General features: G+C 37.6%; 1 protein-coding gene across 1 annotated transcript in view; it reads right to left on the bottom strand.

Annotated features, from left to right (window-relative positions):
• thsd7ba (thrombospondin, type I, domain containing 7Ba) overlaps positions 1–21,795 on the bottom strand; it is a 92,826-nt gene extending 71,031 nt beyond the window's left edge. Inside the window, exon 1 of the mRNA XM_077617729.1 lies at positions 21,652–21,795. The gene's annotated coding sequence lies outside the window, so the exon portion shown is untranslated. The remainder of the gene's footprint in view (positions 1–21,651) is intronic.
• Between the last annotated feature and the right edge of the window lie 1,610 nt (positions 21,796–23,405).

The following is a 23,405-nucleotide window of genomic DNA, read 5'->3' on the forward strand; positions in this document are numbered from 1 at the left end:
CCAACTACCAATTGCAAGTCATCATAGCTCACGCTTCCTGATTTGACAATGGACTCATAAAAACTGATGAAATTAGTACATTTTATGTAGTTGAAGTAAATTCTTTTGCATGTTTCTCCAGGTACTCCTGTTTTTCCCATGTGTGTGTGTAAGTGTGTAGTGTGGAAAAGTGTATCTCTCCACTGCCAGCAAACAGACAGACATTGTACGCAACTGCTCTTGAAGCAAAGGTTGTGAACTCAATCAACCACTTGTTTATCCTTGTGACATGAAAGAAGTTTGATACGTTTCAATTGCCTCCTTTTGTAACGTCATAGCTAGATAGCTAAGCCAGTTGGGTCAAAACATTCATGACAGCAGGGTTGAATGTTTTTATCTTTGTCCCAACCTCCGAGTCTCTAGCCTGGTACCACCATATAAGCAAATAATACGACTTTGCACATCTTGCGGATGGCCCACATTTCTTTTACATCACGTGTCAAAGTGGCGGCCCGGGGGCCAAATCTGGCCCGCCACATCATTTTGTGTGGCCTGGGAAAGTAAATCATGAGTGCCGACTTTCTGTTTTAGGATCAAATGAAAATGAAGAGTATAGATGTATATTAAATTTCCTGATTTTCCCCCTTTTAAATCAATAATTGTAATTTTTTAATCAATTTTTTCTGTGTTTTTAGTTCAAAAATCATTTTGTAAAATCTAAAAATATATTTTTTAAAAAGCTAAAACAAACATTGTTTTAGATCTATAAAAAAACTGAATATTCAGGTCTTTTAATCCAGTTCTTTTAATCCATTTATTTAAAAAAAATCTAAATATTCTATCTTAAATGGTCTGACCCACGTGAAATCAAGTTGACGTTAAAGCGGCCCGCGAACCAACCCGAGTCTGACACCCTATTTTTACAGCAAAAAAATAAATTAATAAATAAAGTTTTGGTAAAGGTCAGAGCAATTAAGATGATTTCAAAAGAAAAGATGAATGATTGCTGAGAAGAATCAGATAAAATGATTTTGCTTGATTACACAAATATGCCTCAAGTTTGTCTCAGTCACTCTATTCAACTGTTCTCAGTAGAAGACAGCAAATGTATTTCATTTGGTATAAAGTGGTCCCATGTGGCTACTGATGCAGCAAAGTACAGACAGTAAGTTTCTTGTTATTCTCCCTACTTTGATTGACTTCTTTTGTGTTGTCATTTGAATCGAAAGCATCTTCATAGAATTGCATTGTTTCATTAGAATGGAAATGGCATCAGAGCTGCAAATTGATGAGCTTCATTCCTATGAATGTCTGATTAAAAAAAATAAAAATAAAAATAAAAAGTTACGTCTTCTGGGAAAAGTATAGACAATACTAAGGTCCAGAAAGGTGAAAGGACAACTGGTCTTTGCCTTTTCTGGAATTCTAATTGATTGTGTTTCAGAAAATGAATCACAATAGGAGGTACGGCCAAGTAGGAAACTACCCTGTACCCCTTTGGGAAGTCAAAACATAGACAATAGACAAAAGCAAATGATTCCACAAAAAGACAAATAAAAATAATAGAGGGCCCAAAAGAGTAATAAACCATTTTTACATAATCGGATTTGATGTGTGTGGTTGTTCTGCTTTGCCCCATATCCCTCCTTAAAAATAGAAAAAAAGGAAAAAAAGATGATTAATGCATAACAGGCATTAATCCTGGTTATGCCACCACTTTTTCAATTGAAAGCAACCGCTTGTGGGACTTGGATCTGCAGGTGAGCGTATCTGAGTCCTGACTATGGACGACCCAGAGGGAATTGTTGCCGTCACTGTGAACGAGGAGGTGGCGTGACGCCGTCAGGATTAATTTTCAGGGAGTTGACTTGCTGAGGCAGGCTGATAACATGGGTCAGTAACTGCACAGACACCTGGACTCCAAACGTAGCGCTGGAATGCAGCTTTTATTTAGTGACCGTCATGTATATTCATTGTGTGTGTGGTCTCTAGAATGTGGCAAAACCTGTCAGGGGGAGATCAACTAATTAATGTTGGACACAAAGACAGGTGAACAAAATAGAACAGGGAGAAGTTGTGTGCCTGGAGCTGATGATAAGCAATGAACATCTGTGTTTAAAAAAAACGCCTGTGTGCTGGACTCTTCTTTGCCTCGATGCCTGAATGTTTTTTTTTTTGGTGAGCTTCAGATTTAAACCATACGTCACAAAATAAGTCGAATACATGATGGGCTGTCTACTCGTTTTTCTCTAGGAGGAAAACAGAACATATTTTTGGTCTAAAATTATCCTGGCAAGCCAACCTGACTTTCGAAAAGTACAAGGTAAATGGCAAGGCATTCTGGTCTTTCGTAGTTTCGGGTTATATTTCAAAACTGAATCTGAGAAAAAAAGAAACAATCACAGAAGCGCGGGTGTGACGTATAAACACAAAGTGCCTCACCCTGTCATGTTTGTGGTAAAAAATCTAAGACTGTGGATTAAAATAGTTTTTAATGTGAAAACGGTCTAAACAACTGCCACTAGCAGGTAATGGAAAATGAAAAATGTGTCTTGGATCCATTAATTAGCCCTCTGATTAGATTGTGGTGCAGTGGTTGTGTCCGACTATTTCTGCTATGCACAGTTGCTCCCTGATTGACAAGCACTAGCAAATATCCTTGACACAAATTAAAGTGTGTAAGGTCTTATTTCCAGTTGTTTGTGAGTATTATCAATAAGTAAAACTTTCCAAAAACTTGAAGAAATAAAAATTATTGGTTAATGTCGATGAATTTGAAGGGGAGAAATCGCATATGCGATCATTCTAAGGCATATTCAAGTAACAATGGTACTTTGAGTTGATTTGTGAAAGCTACATATTTTATACACAACTTATGAACTTTTCTTTGCATTGTGCCTATCTCAAACAGATGGAAATGTGACTCTGACTCTTTAAAAAAAGTGTTCTTCCCTCCCCCAACACTCGACCCCAGCTCCAAGTTTTACGATGTCTGTTAGTTGAATGTAATTATACAGATGCCATTGTATGAAACCAAGAAGCTTAGCAAAATAAATTTAAAAAATAAAATAAAATCATGAAAAGTATGGAGATTGAACGATAAGAATGCAATGTGTCCGGTAATGTACAAACAAAAATACAGTAACATAACACGACAAGACTGAAGTAGTACTCTTTCATCAAGCCACCATTAGAGAATTATCATAAATCAGAAAACCTAATGATTATCTTTGCTATTCTCTCTGATGCAAATGTCAGAACTTTGTGTTCAGTTTGTTCATTGACCTTTGCAAAATCATCAACGCAGCCAGGAGTGCTAATAATGGCGTTTGTGTCTCACAGCGAGCTGTCTGACAATGAGCCAATTACCATACCACGTTGTGCCTAGTCATGAACTAACTTTGTGTTTGTGACATTATCAGTCTCGGTATGGTGTTTTTGTGAGATGAAAGACAGGCAAAATAAGAGCAGAGGGTGCGATTCAATGATGTATTATTCATTTTGCAACATCAGACCATATTGGGAGATCTTTCACATTTTTATCTTTTACAGTCAAAATGGAATTTAAACGACCTATTCTTATGAAGGTGACGCTACTTGTTAATCCAATTGCATTCTGGCACTTTCCTGACCGTCGGAATTTGTAAAATGCTTAAAAGAAATTGATGTAACGCAACTATTCCCAGGATGATGAGTATTGCAAAGGAGACATGTTATTTGGATATTTTCCTCCTCAAAATAAAAAAAAATCATTCATTCAAAAAAGTGTTCATTGATCCAGCTTCTCTTCATTTTTGTTTTCTAAGTATTTGCTAAAAATGTTTCAGTGTCATTGACAGCGCTGGATGTCCAATCCATTCATCCCATCCCAGTCAAAATCCATTGGAATTCTAGCGCTGTCCATGGTACCTACCAGTTTAAAGAACTGCAGAAATGAAACATTTGCAGACAAAAACTTATACTTCTGAATTTCAGGTAATACCTTTAAATTGTTTTCTAAGTAGTTGCTAAAAATGTTTCATTGTCATTGACAGCGCTGGATTCCAATCCATTCATCCCCTCCCAGTCAAAATCCATTGGAATTCTAGCGCTGTCCATGGTACCAAACGGCTTAAAGAACTGCAGAAATGAAACATTTGCAGACAAAAACTGATATTTCTGAATTTGAGGTAAAACCTTCAGGTCAATTTCATTCCTGACTACAATATCAAAAGGCTGGCAGGCAGGCTGTGATAATCTGGTGCCGATTGTCATAGTGAATAGGAGACAGAGGGGAGGGACAAGAAAAGGCTTGTCCCACATTACTGACTGGAAATGATGCTTCCATGTTAAGAAAAGGCACTCAACCGGGTGACTTGCCTTATTGATTGAAGGGTGTTGCAGGATTAAACCAAATTGATCCTTCCAGTTTGAACGTATGGGAAGGGAAAAGTCCTGCCGTCAAGAAAGCTCCCAGTTCATCAACTGTTATTCAGAATTTTATTCATTAAGTTTATTTATTAGGAGTTAAATGTATTCCTTCTTCACTTTGTGAGCACAGAGAAATTAGTCGCAAACATCGTTTAAATTAAATCCATCAAAGTAAATTAATGCACGTCAACTATCCATCAAAGATATTAATTGTTGTATTTGCATATGTATGACATTCACCTTAGAGGCAGAGGGTTGTTTTGGATCTCAACAGTTTAAATGTTGTTCCTCACAATTGTGGGTGCTGATAAGATGATTAAATACAATTTGTCATCAACACTTGGGGCCCGTTTACACGGTGACTCACCGACCCAATCAACAAAAAATAACCCATCACAGGTTCTCGTCACACGACAACGCTCTCTGTTGATCGCCGCCGCATAAAAAGAACATCGTACTCAGTTTATGTATGATATTATGATACATTCAACATTAGAAATACATTATACAAATCGGTAGTGTATAATTTACCCCTTCTAGAGAAAGTGACTATTGATTTCAGCACTACTTGTATACAAAGAAGTGGATAGTAAATAAAACTACAGGTAATGTTGATAATTAGCTACCTATGTGCTATTAAACCTACTAAGCATAATATGGTATTACTTTTGTTTTATTTTTATAAAATAATATTTTCGGATTCTTGTTTTTCATAGTGAAACACTTATTTTAGGGCATGTAGGAGCTTTATTATAAGTTCCTCCCCAGTGGTTCATTTCGGTTGGTTCCCCCTCACTGCACATAGCAATCTTTTCCCCTTTTCCTCTAAAGCTCTGCTTTAGGAAGAAATTAAATGGATGAAGTTCATTCACAAGTCATTAAAAGTGTTTCAATTCAAAGAAAGAAACTGATAAACTGCAGCCTGCTGACAAGTCACTATTCTAGGGTCTCTTTGTGTTGGTACTGTTTTGAGGGAACAATGTTGACATAAATTAAACTCTTTCAATAAAAGTGACTTATGTTACATATACACAATCCGTCCATCTATTTTAAATAGAGATTGTTCTCATTCAGGGCCTATTACTACAGACATTTTACTGGTTTTCAGAAAACCATTTGCAATTACAAAAAAGTCAGTTTCCAATTAATATGTGATTGTGTGTGTGTGTGTGTTTTTTGACTCTTTGACTCAATTGTATAGAGAACAAACCCCACCAAAAAGGCCAAAGGCAAAATGTTCCCCTCGATTGCAAAAAAGAGCTAAATACTCTTGCGCAAAGCCATCAGGAAATATTCAATTACAAAAACAATTCCTGAATAATCGAGCAGGAGATGAGACACTTCTCATTAATAATTCATTAATTTTATGTACCACCCAGTTGCGTGGCTTGGTCTGTGCTTGCCACTGTAACCAAGGAAATTTCCCGAATAAAGTTCCAATCCAATCCAATCCAATTCTCATATGCGTCATGGGGGTGCTGGAGCCTATCCCAGCTGACTCCAGGGACCCCAAATTATTTTAGGAGATGTATTCTTTTTAATAGTATTTTAAACTGTGTCCTAAACAAAAGAAAAACTTTGTCTGTAGTGTTTCAATGTAGCACTCCCGGAGCAGCCAAAAGGATTTGTATCTCATTTGTCAGAGATTTTTGATATTAGTCTGGTGCAGAAATGAACACTGTCTTTTTATCCCAAGGACAACCAGAAAAGACATTTCATACAGATGATTAAATGGAATTCATCTACTTTAATCTAGTATTTCTATCCAGCATGCAAGACCGTACGATTGCCTTTAAACACAAAGAGCAGACAAATGACCATTATTTTCATGTAGTAAAGAAAATAGCTTTGTGTTTTACTTTCAAAAAATACATACACTGCATTAGAACAAAAAAATGGGGCCATGAAGTGGTTTTTGTCTGCAAACAATTTTAGATTATGACACATCAAAGACAACCAAACCGTAGCTCATCCAACCAGCTGAATATGCGACAAATCAAAATGAGATGGCCCTTAAATAGAAAGTACATCACAAGAATTCACAATTTACATCTTCCCAATCTCAGTCAATTTCCTTACAAGACGTTCTTTACAGTTCAGCCCAGGCAATATTTTACGAGAGCAACTCATTTATGCTTTGCCAGTAAGACAAAATGAATCAGCGAGCGAAATATTGCAGGTATACAAGGAACTGGTCTGACATTTTTCATGGTTCTTGAACTCACATACATTTTCCAAACTGCTTAAGCAATGAATCAAAAATCATCAACAGACCTTGACCTTTGACACTGTTGGTTCTAATGAATTCCGCGTCATGACTTTTCTAACGTCTGTCAAAGTCAGTCAGTTTTCGTCTTAATAACAAGCTGGAAAGACAACCCAACTATGTGATTGTTACTTCTCTACTTCTACATTTCTTTATAAAAAAAAACCCTCAAGAACACTGACACATAATCATCAATGCAATATGATTCAGACCTAGTCCATTCCTTAGAGAATATATTTCAAAGTCTTCCTCCTGATCTAAAAAGCCCTTGATAATGTTGCTCCATCCAACCTGGCTGAGGTCCTCCATCAAACCCTCCTCACACACCAGCTGCTTCTAACCTCCTGTCTCATCCCATCAGGACCAGGCACAAATCTTTCAGAAGCTTTCATGCTCCCAAAACCTAGCAATGACTCTTAATTTCCCCTCCGCTCTAAAAAGCACTAAAGACTCATTAAACCTCATTTTAAACAGTGAATTTTTCTTCCATGTGTGCTCCTTAATAAAGGAAAAAAACTTGTTATGCCACAAAATTTAGTCTACCACTGTATATGACATGGTTCCTCCCACAAAACTTGTAGAACCTTATAGTAGAAAACTCAACCCTCAAATTTAATTTCTCAGCAATTAGCTTTCCTGCAGGTAATAATGATTAGGTTTTTTGTTTACCTAATTATATGAAGATAATGCGCACTGTGCATCATATTATCAAAAATCTGAATCAAATTTTGGAAAATATAATGAGAGAGAAAAAACTAAGTATGTTTGAAGTGATAAATGCTTTAAATGGATTGAGGTAATTGGTTTTTACAGAATTGAAATTAAACCTGGAGAAGCAGCATTTATGGGAAATATATGATTTGCTGAAATTCCTCAGCTGCAGTTATTACTTCTGGGCAGGTTGTATTTAGATTTTGACAGTGCCTGTGCATCAGCAGAGCTGTGTCTGACCTTCCCTGCTGTTGAGTGCATTACACTTCAATTAACGACAACGGCCTGCTGAGAGCAGAAGGAGCAGCTGCTGGGTCCACATGGTGGCAATTCAATGGGAAAAAAAGTCTCAGACTGGGTGAGGAAAAACTTGAGACATAATCAAAGACTGCTATGCACAGGGGGACACAACACTTGGCTCTGTAGGTCTTAAAATCCAGGAGTGAGAGCCATGACCTGGACTACATGAAAATATCACTGGTCCTTTAAGTTTATGTGCAACACAATCTAATATGGACATTTTAAATTATGACACTCATTTAGGGTTTATTTGCTCCTCTTAAAACACGTCATGCAAACATTTATTGCAATTTTGTTGGATGGTTAAATTCATTGAGTTGTGCCAGAGTATGAAATTAATATATTGCCATAATTTCTGGAATATAAATCACAAACATCAACAGATCCTTATTTTGTATGTTGTTCTCTGTTTGACTCTTACTTTAACATATTTGCTAGTTGTTTTTGTCTTTCATTATTCATTCTTTGGATAGTACAACTTACTCAGTTAATATTTTTAAAAATATATATATATATATATATATTTTTAAATATTAACTGACTGTACTATCCAAAGAATGAACAATGAAAGACAAAAACAAATAGCAAATATGTTAAAGTAATATATATAATATCAACATAGATAAGTAGTCTTATAAATGATTAAAATTTTTAGAGTTTACCATATTAATGGAGGGAATAATGTTTATAAAGATTAGGCCGTGTGGAAATGAAAGTCAAGAGCTGATAATTAAAAAAGACAGTCATTTTCACAAAAGAGACACCCATCTGTCACACAATGCTTTTTACACCATTCGTGATGTGGAGGAGGGTTTCACCTTGAAACTTTCAGCACCTAATGCAAAACCCAATCCTGACAACATCATTAACATGAAAAATGTGCGACAAAACGTTTGTGCAGACAAGATTAAAGCCCTTAACAATGCCCAGACCTTATCTGAAAACTTTACCAAGAGTGTAATTACATGGCACAAACCAGCCTTCAACTGCACTGCTGGTCTGATTGGATCTCACCTTGACTTGACCTACTTGACCCTTGGCGACTGAAACAACTCTCAAGATCCAGACAAAAAACAATGCATTTTTTAATCAACTGATAAAGACTCAAGATAAAAATGTCCCGATCCTATTACACTTTGAAATAACTCCTCTTTATTGTTGTCTCTACAAAGGCTGGACCTTCCTTTAGGACATGATCATTTTTATGTTGGAAAACTCTGCACAACTTGAACAGAGGGAATAAGCCAGTACAACCATACATTAGACACATTCCTAGAACAGTGTTACAGCCTGAAAAGTAATCAAATGAATTATTAGGTGATAATGTGAAAAACTGTGAAATCCAAGTGTTGAAATCACATTTCCGTCTACTATGTTTAACAGGAGAATTGAAAGTAGAATATTATTTCTTAATATGCTATACAAGAAAGACCCCATCTTATTTTACTGTTATCTTTCTTTTTTATTTATGTTGCTTAAAGTCGCAATATCACCTCAGTGGGTACCTTTACTGACTTCAATAGAATGGATTTCCGTGAGCCACAACCCATAGTCCTTTTCCTTGTACAATAAACCAAAAATAAATAAACTAATACGCAAAAAAACGGTTTTCATTGCCATTTCGCTGTTGGCCAGAAATCCTGAGATGCTACAGAGTAACATCACGGATGAAGGGCCTCTTTTTCCTTCTTCTTTATGTTGTCCTTAGTAATAGTAGTTTTTATACAATGGTGTCTACCATAAAATGAACTTTGCAAATTAGTGCTACACTAAAAGTAGAATTGGTAATAACACCATCCAAAAATGACGCCATGCAACACTAATTTTAATGAACGGGATAGCTTTAGAATTGACCTCACCTGGAGTGTAACAAATAACCCAAAATCCATTAATGTTTCCATTTGGAACATTTAAATATGCACATCTGCACACCTGGCACATCTTCTAATCTATTCTATCTATCTGATTGTGCTCAAATGATGTTCTGAGTCTTCTACTAACGTGTTTGTAGAAATCCAATTGTCTTGGATGTCTCGTAAAATATTAATGAATGAAATAAAGAAAAAACAATAACGATTCCTATAACATTTCAGTATGAAGTATTTTTTATGCCCTAAGGTTGTAATCCTTGGAAGCAATTATCGGATCCTCTTGAGTTTTGTTTGGCCCTGTGTTACTTAGCACCTGGAGCACTGTGTGTGTTACTTTTGACATTGGTACTCCAATGACCTCTTGGAAGTTAGCCGAACAACTTTATAACCACAGCGTAATTCTCAAACTTTATTATTTCCTGACACTTGACTGTAAATCATCATAGCACAGAAATTAGCAGCACACCTGAGCTGCTATTGCATGAGATTCAAAAAGTCAAAGTCTCGTGAGGGGGGAAAAAAGCTATTTATGGTTCTCGACCCAAATCTTTGCTCGGGCTGATGCACTAGTTGATCTGTGCTAATTTATTTTAAGGGCACATATTATTGAAATTATGTTCTCTGACTACATACCATGCTTCTTAGTGAAAAGATGTGCATTAACCATAACTTCACCTGTAGCCATAATGATGAATTAGAATGAACCTGGATTTTATTCTACTAACTGCACTAAAAAAAACTATAACGCCAATAAGGAGTCATTCAAAGACAACACCATTAAAGTCTTCAGATTGAAATCGACAGTCCACCTCTGAACCACTATTACATGAAAATACAACACAATGGGGGATTTTATATACACTATCAACAACAACAAGCCTCTTTTGGAACTCAAAGAGGCAGTTTTGTCTTGCAACAATGGCTGAAAAAGCGAAATAAGTTTTCTTTTTATTGCTTGGTAACAAATGGAATAGTTGCACAGTTTTTGGGGGGAGTTCAACAACTGGATAAAAAAGGAGACACATAAGCCACCACACAGATAAGACTGGGCAGAGCCACTTTAATGGCAAAGTTTTCTCCCGTGATTTGAAACTAGCAGCAAAAGTTGGAAGGGAAGATAAAAAGTTTAAAAAAAAGTTGAGGACTAGATGTTTCCATGGACTCTATTTATAATTCCAACCTCCATTTTACTGTGAAAGTGACATAGTATTGACCCATGCCAATCTTCTCAAAACTGTCTGCTTTAAAACAAAATCTCAAAAAAATGCATATGCCCCGTATAAGCGCATTATTTGTGAGTGCTTGCTTCAAATGTATTACAAAATCCTGGCTTCTTTTATTAATAATGGCATTGGTATAAGACAAGGAGAATATTTGCAAATATTGCATCTCCCGATCAAACATCTGTTGCTCTTATAAATCTTCAGGCATTACCAATAGATTGAGGAACAATACCTCGTGAACACAATAAAAGACAATCAGACAAATAACTCTGATTAAAGATCAGTGTTCAATAGTTGCAGCCATAAAGCTTTTAAATGGCATCAAAATGATGCATTTCTATCTCAAATACAAACCCATCAAATTTGATCCAATTGTAAAAACAGTGCAATGTGACAGGAAAACATGTCTCATTATATAATCAATAACAAGCTACAGTAAGTGATCATGTATATTCAGGAAAGTGACAAATGAGCCAATATTGTCTGTCAGCTGGTGGATAGTAATTGAGATTCATTTCAGTTAATATAAAGATCTACAAATCAGTTCTGTAACACACATTCAGAAAAAAATGTTCCTACAAATGCAAAGTAACTAATAAACAAGTCAAGTGTATAGCTTGTTCATCACATCAAACGCCGTCTTCTTTCTTGCCAATTATTGCGAGCCTGAACCACAATCAATAGGCTTGCTAATCTAAATTCACATACAATCTGTAGCTACTACACGGCTGTCTAAATGTTGCCTGGCCGTGCTAAGATGTGATTAAAATCCGCCGATACACGGGGGCAGCACCACAAAAAAAATAATGATTTCCTGCTACATTCTGTCCACAGCAATTGAAAGATAAGAGGTCAAAAGACCTTTAAGCAAATAATGCACTTTTCTTGATAAAATGAAAAATTGAAAAGGCCTATGCTTTCAAACCAAAAACTGGCACACGCTATGTCAAAATTCAAATTATACGTAGAGCAAGTCCAATTTAGAGGATGAATTGCTTTAAATATAATAAATTGCATCAAATATTTCACATGAAATCTGAAGTTGTAACCTAGCAACATGCCTGAGCCACATAATGTCCAGGCCAGATAAACATGCACCTTTTTATCGTGGTAACTATGAAAACACTGACTTTCATTACTGTTGATGTATTAATAAATATCCTCATTACACATGAATATTTATCATTTTTTTTCGCAAACCTACACATCATTTGATGCAATGTTTAATAGCCTTTTGTAAGGTAAAATCCCTAAATAATCCCACCATAAATAAACAAAACTATATTCACTTTACCCTATTCTGAGCCATGACAGAGTTGTAGTGAGTCTTATGTAAATAGTAGTGCACTATACACTTAGTACAAATGTATTTCTTCATTCCAGAAGCAACACAAATGTTACCATAAATGAACACTGCTGCCCTCCGATTTACTCACTTTGCCATCCAAAAATCCAATAGCATTTTGAGCAACCACAGATTTACCAGTGATCTTTTTTTGTCATTGCTATTTATTTTTCCATTGCTTTGTCCTTGAATATGTTTTCTTGAAGTGCAGGTTAAACACGGACATAAAAGGAAACATGGTTTTGGTTAGGAAAAAGATACACGGCCTAAAAATGAGAACAAAGTAACTTCTTTAAGCACTCCTTTAAAATGCTGATTGTGATCGAATATCTAATCTAAAATGCGACTCAGCAACTGAAACAATGAAGTAAATGAAGATCGTCCATCGTACGTTTCAACAACATTGATTCACCGACAAACAAGCAATGTGTGAACACCTAATTGGAACCCTTAACTTATTAACTGCCATTGACTATAATAGACGTCCAACTCATTCTATTAGTGAAGACTCCCTGTGTATGTTTATGCTTATCTTTCAACGCCATTGGCAGCACCAGAAGTTTAGTTTAGTGCCAATTAACATTTGTTCGAACCTCCCTGTCAAAATGGATTGGATTCAACAAATAACGTTACCAATTATTAAGCATTTATACTTTACAAAATGTTAACAGTCTGTAATATGACATGACTTACACGGAGAACCAATAAATACTTTGACATTCAACAAAACCAAGCTAAATGCTCCTCGAGCCTGGCTTAAAGCCAGAACTTGCGTACTAAGCAACAAAACAAGCACCCAACTAGTTCCAGACCTTGTCCAATTGTCTAAATGCACACTGTGTGTACTAATTGGATGGAAAAAAAAACTGAGGAACTGCATGTAATAACCCTGGAAATGAGGATGGAGAAGAAGTCACCTACGGCTCCAGGTTGGAGGCTAATGAAAAAATTAACTGCCATGGGATTCTCTCCTGCGGAGCGCAAGGCACACGCACCACAAGCCTTTTCAAATTGGCAACATTTGTATGGAGGAAGAAATAAATGCAAGAAAGACCCTGGCATGCTGATTCTTCCACACCTGCTGTTTGGACATACAAGAAAATGTCTTTATTGTAATGTCACCAGCCTTCTACTGTGTGACTGCCTGTCACAACAGGAAGATCGCTGATCTGGCATCGGTATCCGAAAGCAGCAGAAGGTTTTATTGCACACAAAGCATCCGAATTTCCCTCGTTTGAAAATTCAAAGGAGTTGAATCTCTCTGTTCTGAATTCTGAGAAGACAGTTTGCCAAGACTGCTCAAATCCTCGGTTCTTCCTCAACACTTTTTGTGTTGAATTTGTGCTGTTGAATTCAACTCGCACAAAAATTTCCTTTGACTACTCCTGGATGGCTATTGTATTTACCCAAATTTCACTTGAAACATGATTTAAGGAACACTTTGGTTTTCTTGTGTGAGGATTTCATGGTTGTGAAATGGATAAGACAGATGGTTACTTATAGTTTAATATGACAGACTTAAGTCCCCGGGAAAAACCCTCGTGCAACCATTCGGCATAACTGGGGTAACAAATCAGCCTGCCTGCTGCTTACACCTGCTCATTCCAAGATAATGGAGGAGTCTGAGAGCCAGGCAAGGAATGTGTTTCTCCCATTAAATTTAAACACTATTGTTCCTATAAAGAGAGTTTGTGGTTTAACAGTGCAATACAAGCTCGGATTTCTGGCAGCTTTGCTTTAACCACTACGGTTAAGGATGAGCTTTATTCTGGCTCAATTTTCTAGGAAATTGTTATTATCATTCCCCGGGCACAGACGTACGCACAGCTTCTGTGTCGTTATAAATTCAGGCACACTTAGCAAAGGGACTCGTTAACCAAACCTGTTCCGAATAAGTGAACTTCAAGGAATCATTTGTTTGCTTGCCTCATGATTTCGGTTATGGTTTCTCTCGATAAATGTAAATTTTGTTTTCTGAAAAATTCAAACTTCATGAACATTTTGATAATACTCTGGCTACTAATAACACACACAAAAAAAGCATGATTCTATTAGATGATTTGATTTCATATCGTCTTCCATTCCTTTAACATTTCTTTTTTCAAACTTGGTTTTGTTGTTTTCTGTAGCTGCTAATTTTTATACAATGGCATCATTGTACATGGTATAGAAGCCCCTAAAAAATAAAACCACTCGGAAACCAACATTGGACTATTTTTGAAGGCATGTTCAAAATCGGAAAAACATTTGCATGTGCGTAAAAGGCCAAATAATATGACAAATCATATCCATTATGATTCGATCTTAACTTTAAGGGAGCAGCATATAATCCATTTGAACTTGGCTAGATAGCTAGATAGAGATCATCTTTCACTGCAATTGACGGTGATCCAATCCAATTTACGTTTCCCATGGCAGCGAATTAGTTAAACTTGCCCAGGCATACTTATGACACTATTTTGATAAAGTGGAGGGGGGATGCATTGTATATTTTATTGCACCAAATGTATTTCTAAGATAAGTGATCAGAGACTATTAGCTTTCCCATTTAACAGTCTTGATCCACTTATGAATATTGCATTAATATGTGGGCTTTAAATATTCATCAAAATACCTAAAAGAATTTGCAGAAGCAAGATAATAACTTAATGCCAAGTGTTTATTATTCAAAAAGAGCTTAAAAATGTAAAATCCCATTTGAACCGTCTTATCACAGTAAGCCCAACAAGGAGCAATAATGACATTGAAAGTGAATCACATAAAAAGAATGTTTCTTTGAAAAAGAGCTCATCCACAATGACAAGTTCCAGTGTTTACCAAATTAGTCTGTTTTTAATTCATTGGCTGCCATTGACGGCACTAGACGTAAGACGAAGTATTTGCAATATTATTTATACCTGATTCAATATGATATAATATGCAATATATCCCTCCTTCCACGTTATAAAATAAAAAAGCACAGCTAAACGATTTCATCTCACTGCCTGCCACTGATGGTGTTAAACGTCCAATCTCTTTTGACTAGCAGTCAAATTTGATTGGATGACAACCGCGATCAATTCCAGTGTAACAGCCTTACTCACTGCTAGCCATTGCAAGTGAAATGTATTTAATAAAGATCACTGTCAATGGCAATCACTGTGTAAACTAATACTCAGAACCTTTTATTTACATATAAAATAAACCGTTTCTCAATCTACAGGATAGAAAAAAGGGACGGGTGAATATCAAAGCGGCATATTAATCCGACCTAGTGACTGCAGCTGCACATTACCATTACATCAAAAGCAAGAGCTGTAAACTCACAGCAGAGGTCACGTGTTCTCTTCAGGTGAACAACTCTTTTCTTTTCTCATTAGATATAATTACCAGTGGCTTCTAAAAGACAGCGGGAGAATTACAAAAAGGAAAATGTCAACGGAAAAGGGAGATCTGGATGGGCGACTGGAGAGAGCGCCAACATCGCCAACACTAATTCTATTACTGGAGGGAAGATTTAGTGAATATAGCCGGTGATCCAAAGTTAATAGGGGTGATGGAAGCAGGAGATCTAAGCAAAAGGCTAGCGGGCTGACAGTCCTGTATCCAGGATTTGCGACAGCCTCTTCAAGTACTTCCCATCTGACTAACACCCAAAGAATAACCTGTGTAGCCAGGAGAAAGAGTAACAGACAAATAAGGCAGCTACTTGACAAAGACCCCTGAGACAAGGCATACTTTTATATTCCAGGAGGGAAAGGGGGATATTGTGTTTCAAAGTGCTAAGTTGGTGCTAGGGATCAAGAAATTCAAAAGACTGATAAAGGTGGTTGTCTTCAAAGAGGCCAAGGACTAAAATCTTCAACATACATGCATGGTTCATTCTCAATTGGTTAAAAGGTTACAGATCAAACAAATGACTTTTTGTATGTTTTGCACACTTAAACTGAGATGTGAAAATCTCTAACCATTCTGTATTAACTGCCAGACACCATCACAATTCGGTTCTTGTTAAGTTTTTTTTTTTTTACAAAAGGGGGGCCTACAAGACTCAACATACCTGTTTATAGATGCAGGGTCTCACTTCTAATTTAAAATATTCTGTCATGATTAACCATTATCGAAAATGTGCATATTGTTAAGTATAAATAAGTACGGTTATTGCCCCCAATCCCACCCTATACTAGTCGCCAGTCAGCCGTAGGGCACACAGAGAGACAGACGGCCATTCACACTCACAATCATACTGCCACCAGTGGGAATTGAGCCTGTGCCTCCTGGCACCGAAGTCAGGGGAGTGAAGCACTACACCATCAGGCGGCATTCAATGAGTATTTATGTCCTAATTTACCCGTGTTTTTGGGATAAAGGCAATTCATGTCTCCGTTCGAAAATGCTTTGCAGCTTCTGTCAGAATATTTTTCTTTGTAGAAATGATACCCAAGTGTACATCATCTTGTGGGCAAGAAGAAATGTAGCAGTTAAAAATGAACTTTTCAAAGAGAACTGCCAATTATCATTATTTCAGGTTTTTTATGAGATGCTTAGTTTAAAAGCTGTTAAAAATGACTAATCAAAGTTAAATGAAATGGAATGTGAATCTGCAGTGCAGTGTATATAATCTTCAATATGTATGTATATGCTTGTGGATGTGTGGATGCATGTTCATTCATTTATTCATTTATTTTCTCCTGCTTATCTGAGGTTGGGTTGCAGAGACAGTAGCTTCAGATGGGAAGCCCAGACTTCCCCCACCCTAGTCAATTCATCCAGTTCTTCCAGAAGGTTCCTAATGTTCTCCGGGGCCAGGTAAAAGTCTCCCCAGTGTTTGTTGGACCTGCACCGCAGCCTCTTCCCAGTGGGATCGGCATGGAACACCTCACCAGGGAGGTGTTCAAGAGTCATCCTAATCAGATACCTGAGCCACTTCATCTAGCTCCTCTTGATGCGGAGGAGCACCGGCTTTACTCTGAGCCCCTTCTGGATGACCGAGCTTCTCACCTGATCTCTAAGGGAGAGCGCGGACACCCTGCGGAGGAAACTCATTTCAGCCACTTATATCCAGGATCTTGTTCTGTCAATCAAGACTCACAGAACCATAAGGATGGGTATGAACATAAATCTACTGCTTAGGCAAAGGTCGGCACTCCGAATGCTCCTCTGACTTGCAAATTAACAATAATAGCCTAACAAACACAACCTTATCAACAGCAGAATGAACTCCTAAAAAACCTCTGAGAAAATATTAAATCACCAACAGTGGTGGCCCTACAAGGGGAATCAGGCTCCCAAACATTGGGTTTTAACCACAATAGCCTTTTAGTATTCGGGTCATATTAGAGATGAAGAGGATGTCACAACAAATCCATGCTGACACTTTCCTCCCAAAAGCCCATTTTAGAAAATCATCACAAGGAAGCAGTGCATTTTCTTTTTATCCAGAGCATTTCGTCTGTCAACAAAAAACACATCCTCATTTTACATATTGTGGGCAACAACAAAAAAATCCCTTATAAAAACACGTGAGAAAATTCACTCCAATCCTTATATTACAACACAAAATAACTAAGATGGATGGGATTTGTATTGTGAGGAAGATCCAAGAGACATGCCCCACTTAATATTACAATCAGATACATTTAAATCCCAAATTTAAAATGTTCTAATGCATTTTATTCAAATAACTGTTAAAGATATCACAGGTGAAGTAATGCTTTGCTTGAGTGGAGCTCTTTCCTTTTGCTGGAATTAACAGCTCACAGGGTAGAAGCACCACACACCCCCACGTAAAGACACACCCACACAAACGTTTCCTGCTCTTGCTCTTTCCACGCTGCGAGCAAGTTCATATCAGGGAAGAGCCCAGAAGGGACTGCAATATTAAATACCTTTTATGCAGAAATGTGATTTTTTCAGCCCCAAGGCTGTCATTATTCAATTTATTTTTCATTAGTTGTTTGTTGTTTCTAGTCCATAATCTAAACAAACATACAGTATTGAAGTGAACGTTGCCAATCAATGTTATTGACGAAGCTGATCGTCAAACAGAAGTGGAAAAGAGGATAGAAAATGCAATTTGATGTCTACAAGCTTTCAAGATATGTTTTTGCTTTTAAGAAACATTACAGTATCACTGAGTGGAAATGATTATTCTAATTATCTTTTAATGATTGCATGGGTAACATCAAACTATTCAAGGGTATAATGACCTTTTTTCTAATGACATTTGCCCATGTGAGCCTAATGAAGAAAGCAAAATGCAAACATCGAAATAATTGTAATTTGTTCTATAACTTCAACATGTGAAGGTTTGTTGCATATTAGTGATGGCTACAAAGGTGACTTATTAATACTGTGCAGCAGTTAATTTGAATATATTATTTTGACACAGAAAAAAGGACAAAAAAGACTACTCCTCTTGTCATTTATAAATGACTTAAGGCATAGGTCGCCTATGACGGCCCCTGTGCCCCCCACCAAGTGAATTTGCCTCTTAATCGCCATTGTAATTTGCGGTATCACCATGAACACAATGATATCTCCCTGGCTGCGCACTTTGTTCCATTGCTGCCACCATGCAAATACTTGCGCTTTGGCTTTACTTTCCACTATATCCATCAAAAATGTGTGATGTTCTTGGCATTCCTGCTGTGCCAAACGCATCTGATTTTGCCAACTTTTAACTACATCGACAAATGCGTGAGCTATAACAGCTATTTTCTGACATTTCAGCTGCAAAAAATTCAGTTCCCCAATGTAATGACTATTAATATCAACAAGCCCACCTGCATTTTCTTGTTTTCTCCTCATCCTTCATCAATTCTAGTATGAGATCTTAATTACAAGCCAGTCCTTTCTTTGGCTAATGACAATCACAATGACCATGAAAATCTCAAAAAATATTTTGTACTTCTTTTGGAGTACTCTTTTAACCTGCTTTAAGAAAAGCCTGATGGCCCACTAAGGTTATAAAGCTCTTGAAGAAAACCTGCACTGAGTTTTGGTTATAAGGAACAGTGCTTGATTCATAAACTGAAGGTCGAATCATTGAACGGACCATTCTGAACAAATCTTTGGAACAGACCGGTTCAGGTGATTCAGTACACAGCTGTCATTTCTATCCGTAGCCTGCTTTAGGTGTAACACATCCTGCAGTAGTTTGTTAAGAACCACAGCACACGGATTTCAATCAATAATCAGGCTAGGCTGCAATTAGCAATGTGGAAGCCTTGTGAGATTCACATAAGATCAATCGAGCATCCATGGAGGTCTACTCATTTGAGTGATTCACAACCCAACAGTTTGTCCCACGCTGAGCCTGAATCCATGCCGTCTATCTTCTTTATATGAAGCATTCAAGGTTGGAAATATGCATCTGTCAAACGTCCCCTATTACCCCGGCTGCCTGTCGCACCTGGGGCAGCTCCCAACCAGCCAGAAAAAAAAGACAGAGTGGAGCTGTCAGCAAGAGAACCCTCAGTGGACTGAAAAGCCAGCAGCTTCCCCTGCTTCCGTGGCTCTAATTTCCTGAAAACTCTAATATTTTTCTGGGTCTCTTGCTAAGTGTCGGGTTAGTCACATAGACTTCACCAGCCAGAGACGGCTTCCTTTCCATCAAACTCATGATCGTTTTATTCATTGCAATGAGACATTTTCTTTTGTGTTGGCTATCCATCTGAGAAAGGTAAGCTTGAATTAGGATAGGACGTAATAGAACTGGAAATGTCAGGTTAGAAATGACTAATTACCTAGAATTTGGTTTCTCTACACCATTTGAAAATAACTTCCACTTCAGATGTAATGCACTTCTAGAGCCGTCAAAAGTAGCCAACTCATTTTTTCCAAGTAAAAAAATTAACATACCATTCATCAAGAATCCCAACTTATTCTCCCAACACTTTGACATCTGCACTAACGGTAGATGAACAACTATGAAGCCAATATATTTTGTTCAAATACAAGTAATAACACAGTTATGAGTTTTGTCTTCTGATGGCGTTATATCATCATGCAATCTGCAACACGCTGGTAAGTGTGGTAAAAAATGCATTCAGTGGAGGTTTAAATAAAGATGCCTCAGCTGCAGATGTGCCCATTGTCTGTGTTGTCTAACTTCAAGAACCAATGTCTTTTCTTATTACAAAGCTATTTCTCTTGTTTCACCCCACAATCCAAGAGAGCACTATAAACTCCGTCATGAATGAAATATAAGAACACCGCTGTATTACTTATGAGACTTAATGTAACTTTGCTCTCAGCGAGTTTCAGGTTTCATTTTTATGCATCAGTGTGTATTATTTTACAGCAGCCGGTGGCACATGGGAAGTGTGTAGTTAACAGATTAGTTATCAGCAAAATTCCACCCTTAATCAAAGCAATAACGTCCACATTAATCATTATTGCCAAAACCATCTTACAGAGTCCTCCAGATAAATTGAAGGCATTAGAGGTGACCAACGAGCCCACCAAGAACACATTAGTTATGTGACATCATGGGTTTGGAAGAATATTTTGACGATTTTCAGATACTTTTGGACTTATTACTTTAACTTGATTAGGATTAAATTAGTTTTCATGAGTTGCACAATTAAAAGGGATTCTTTTTATTCCCACACCATTAACTCATTCATACACATCAATTCCATTTGGCCTGGGACGGTTGGCATCAAGGGATCAAACGATCGATGCCAGTCAAAATATATTGGAGATCTGGCAGCCACGAAGTAAACACAATTTGAATCTACACTATTTTAGTATAACATATCACCGCATAGCAATGTCATTCAGTCATAGTTGTCACATAGCAGCAGACTTCTAATCATCCCGTTTCTCAAACCACAGGAGTTAATGTTCGGTTCACACCAATTTACTCTCGGTGTCATCGTGACTGCACACGTGTCTCTTCTCTGTTATTCTTTTTACTGCTTTGTTTTCCTCAAGCTCTCCCTAGTGTCATCTACAATCAGGAGAAGAGCCATTTCAAATGTGCGGAGACTCAAATCTTCTCGCACTATGCAGATTGTGCATGGTTTCTGGATGAGTTCGCATCTAATTGAAGTAGGTTTCATTTTCTTCTGCTTGTTACTTCTACGCCACACATTCTGCATACAAGGTTGTTTTTTTCAAAATTTTACTAACGTGCAATGTGAGAGTCCACTCAACACCTGCTGATATTGAGCGCCAACAACCCAAGCTTATGTCCCCTCAAGTCAGAACTCATTCCATGCGCCAGCTTTGATGATGCTGATTTACTGCATGTTTTCCGCCTCCCCTTCTTACAAGCTGAAGGCACTTCTCTTTCTTCCTTTTCCACAATTTTCCCTTTCCACAAGATTGCCATAGGTTCTCATCTCCACACTTCATAATTCCATACTTGGGCACTCCACCAAAGGTATGAAACAACTTACCTTGCACTTGTCTCTGCGATCTTAACATCAAATTCATCACGGCAAAACAGCGCAGAACAACAAAGAGAAATCAATTTTTTCCACGTCGGGCAGTGAGCAATGAGCCTTCTAGTTTTGCGGCACCACCGTGCAAAGTGAATAAATCCCAAAAGGGTCTTACCTGGGATCTGGGTGATGCGGCTGCGGCTGCTGCTGTTTGTAACAGATCATATCTCTGCAAGTGGGACAGCATCCGAGAAGAGGAGCAACCAGAGGAGAGAAAGAGAGAGGGGAGGGTGAGCGAGAAAGAGAAAGAAAGTGTCGGTGGGCAACAAAAAATGAGAGCAAGGAGAGAGCAGTGGCTGTAACGCTCTCACACAGCGCTGCGTTACTCTGAAGAGGATAAACTGGCTTGGGGAGGTGCTACTATTCAGCCAAATGACATCTGCGTCACTCTAGAAACCATTGGCGAAACACAATGATTTTCTAATAAGCCATCCTGGCTGTGCGCAGGTGTACACACACACACACCCTCTTGCATATGCAAGTACTCTTTATGCAGCTTTAGATCTATCCCACCCTCCCTTTCCTGTCTCACTGTTATTTTCTTTAGATCTTTGGTCTCTTAAATTGTCACTTTTTCAAATTGTTGCTGTAACTGTGTAGTTCCCTGACACTTCAACACAAAAAAAGAAAATACAATCTAAAAAATAAAAATAAAGAACTTTGAGACTGCAGTAATTGATCTTTGATTTTTTCATTTTTTCCACTGTTCAAGGTCTACCCGATTTTGTGCTTCAATGAAGATACTGAACTTCATTTAATATCAATGAGTCATTTCTTAAATCTTCAATTATTATTCTCACATGTAAACCCAATTTGTTTAGTCCCTTGGGAGAAATTCCAAGGGATTCCCAGACCAACTGTCAGATAATTTTCATCTTCTTTTACTGAGTCCTCCTCTCAAGTGAGTAAACACCTTAATATGAAAGCATCCCAACAAGATGCCCAAGCCACCTTATCAGGCTCCACTTAATGTGGCAGATTGGCAGCTTACGGAGCCCCTTTTGAATGACTTTGCTTCTCACAAAATTGTTAGAGAAAGCCCAGACACCCTGCAAAGTAAACTTATTTTGGCTGCTTGTATCATAAATCATGTTCTTTTGGTCTTCACCTACAGCTTTTGATGATAGGTGAAGGTAGAATGACAGACCAATACATACCCTTCAGCAGGCTGTCGCTCCATTCTTGCTTCTCCTGTAAACAGGGCCCAATAGACACTCTTCCGCTTAGGGCAGAATCCCATCCCCAAGCTGGTGAGGCCACTTCATCTTTTTGGAAGCGCTGATTCTGATTGTGACTGCTTCACTCACCTGCAACAAACCATTGAAGTGAGAGTTGAAAATCACAAACTGATGAAGCCAAAACAGATAAAAAAACATTCAGAACTCAGCCATGGATTCCTGCAGACACCAAATCGCACCATATTTTAACCTTAGCCGCCCCTAAAAGTGAAGTTTATGAACAGAATCAGTGACAAAATGCAGCTTTGGAAATTCCGACTTTCAGTGGGAAAACGTCTCATCTATTGTTAGCAATGCTGACCAAACTGACATTCTGCAGAAGAACCATAAACACAGTTTCCTGAGAGAACCAAACAAACACCTTCTCCAACACCATAATGCAATCATTTTTAAATGGTTTAAAATAAATAAATCAACATCCTCATTTGGCGTTATTTTAGTAGGCACATTCCATAACAAGATGTTATATTAAAACCATCACATAGCAATAAAGCAATTTGACGTCACATTTGGAAATTGATCACCGCTGTCACCATCTATTTCTATTGGTTAGCTTTAACATTTATCTCCCTTTTATTTTCGTTTGTACTCTTCTTTTGCATTTGACATCATGTCAGTGTTTTCCAGTGCA

The sequence above is a fragment of the Stigmatopora argus genome, chromosome 13 (genome assembly GCF_051989625.1).
Source record: "Stigmatopora argus isolate UIUO_Sarg chromosome 13, RoL_Sarg_1.0, whole genome shotgun sequence".
Classification (NCBI taxonomy): Eukaryota; Metazoa; Chordata; class Actinopteri; order Syngnathiformes; family Syngnathidae; genus Stigmatopora; species Stigmatopora argus.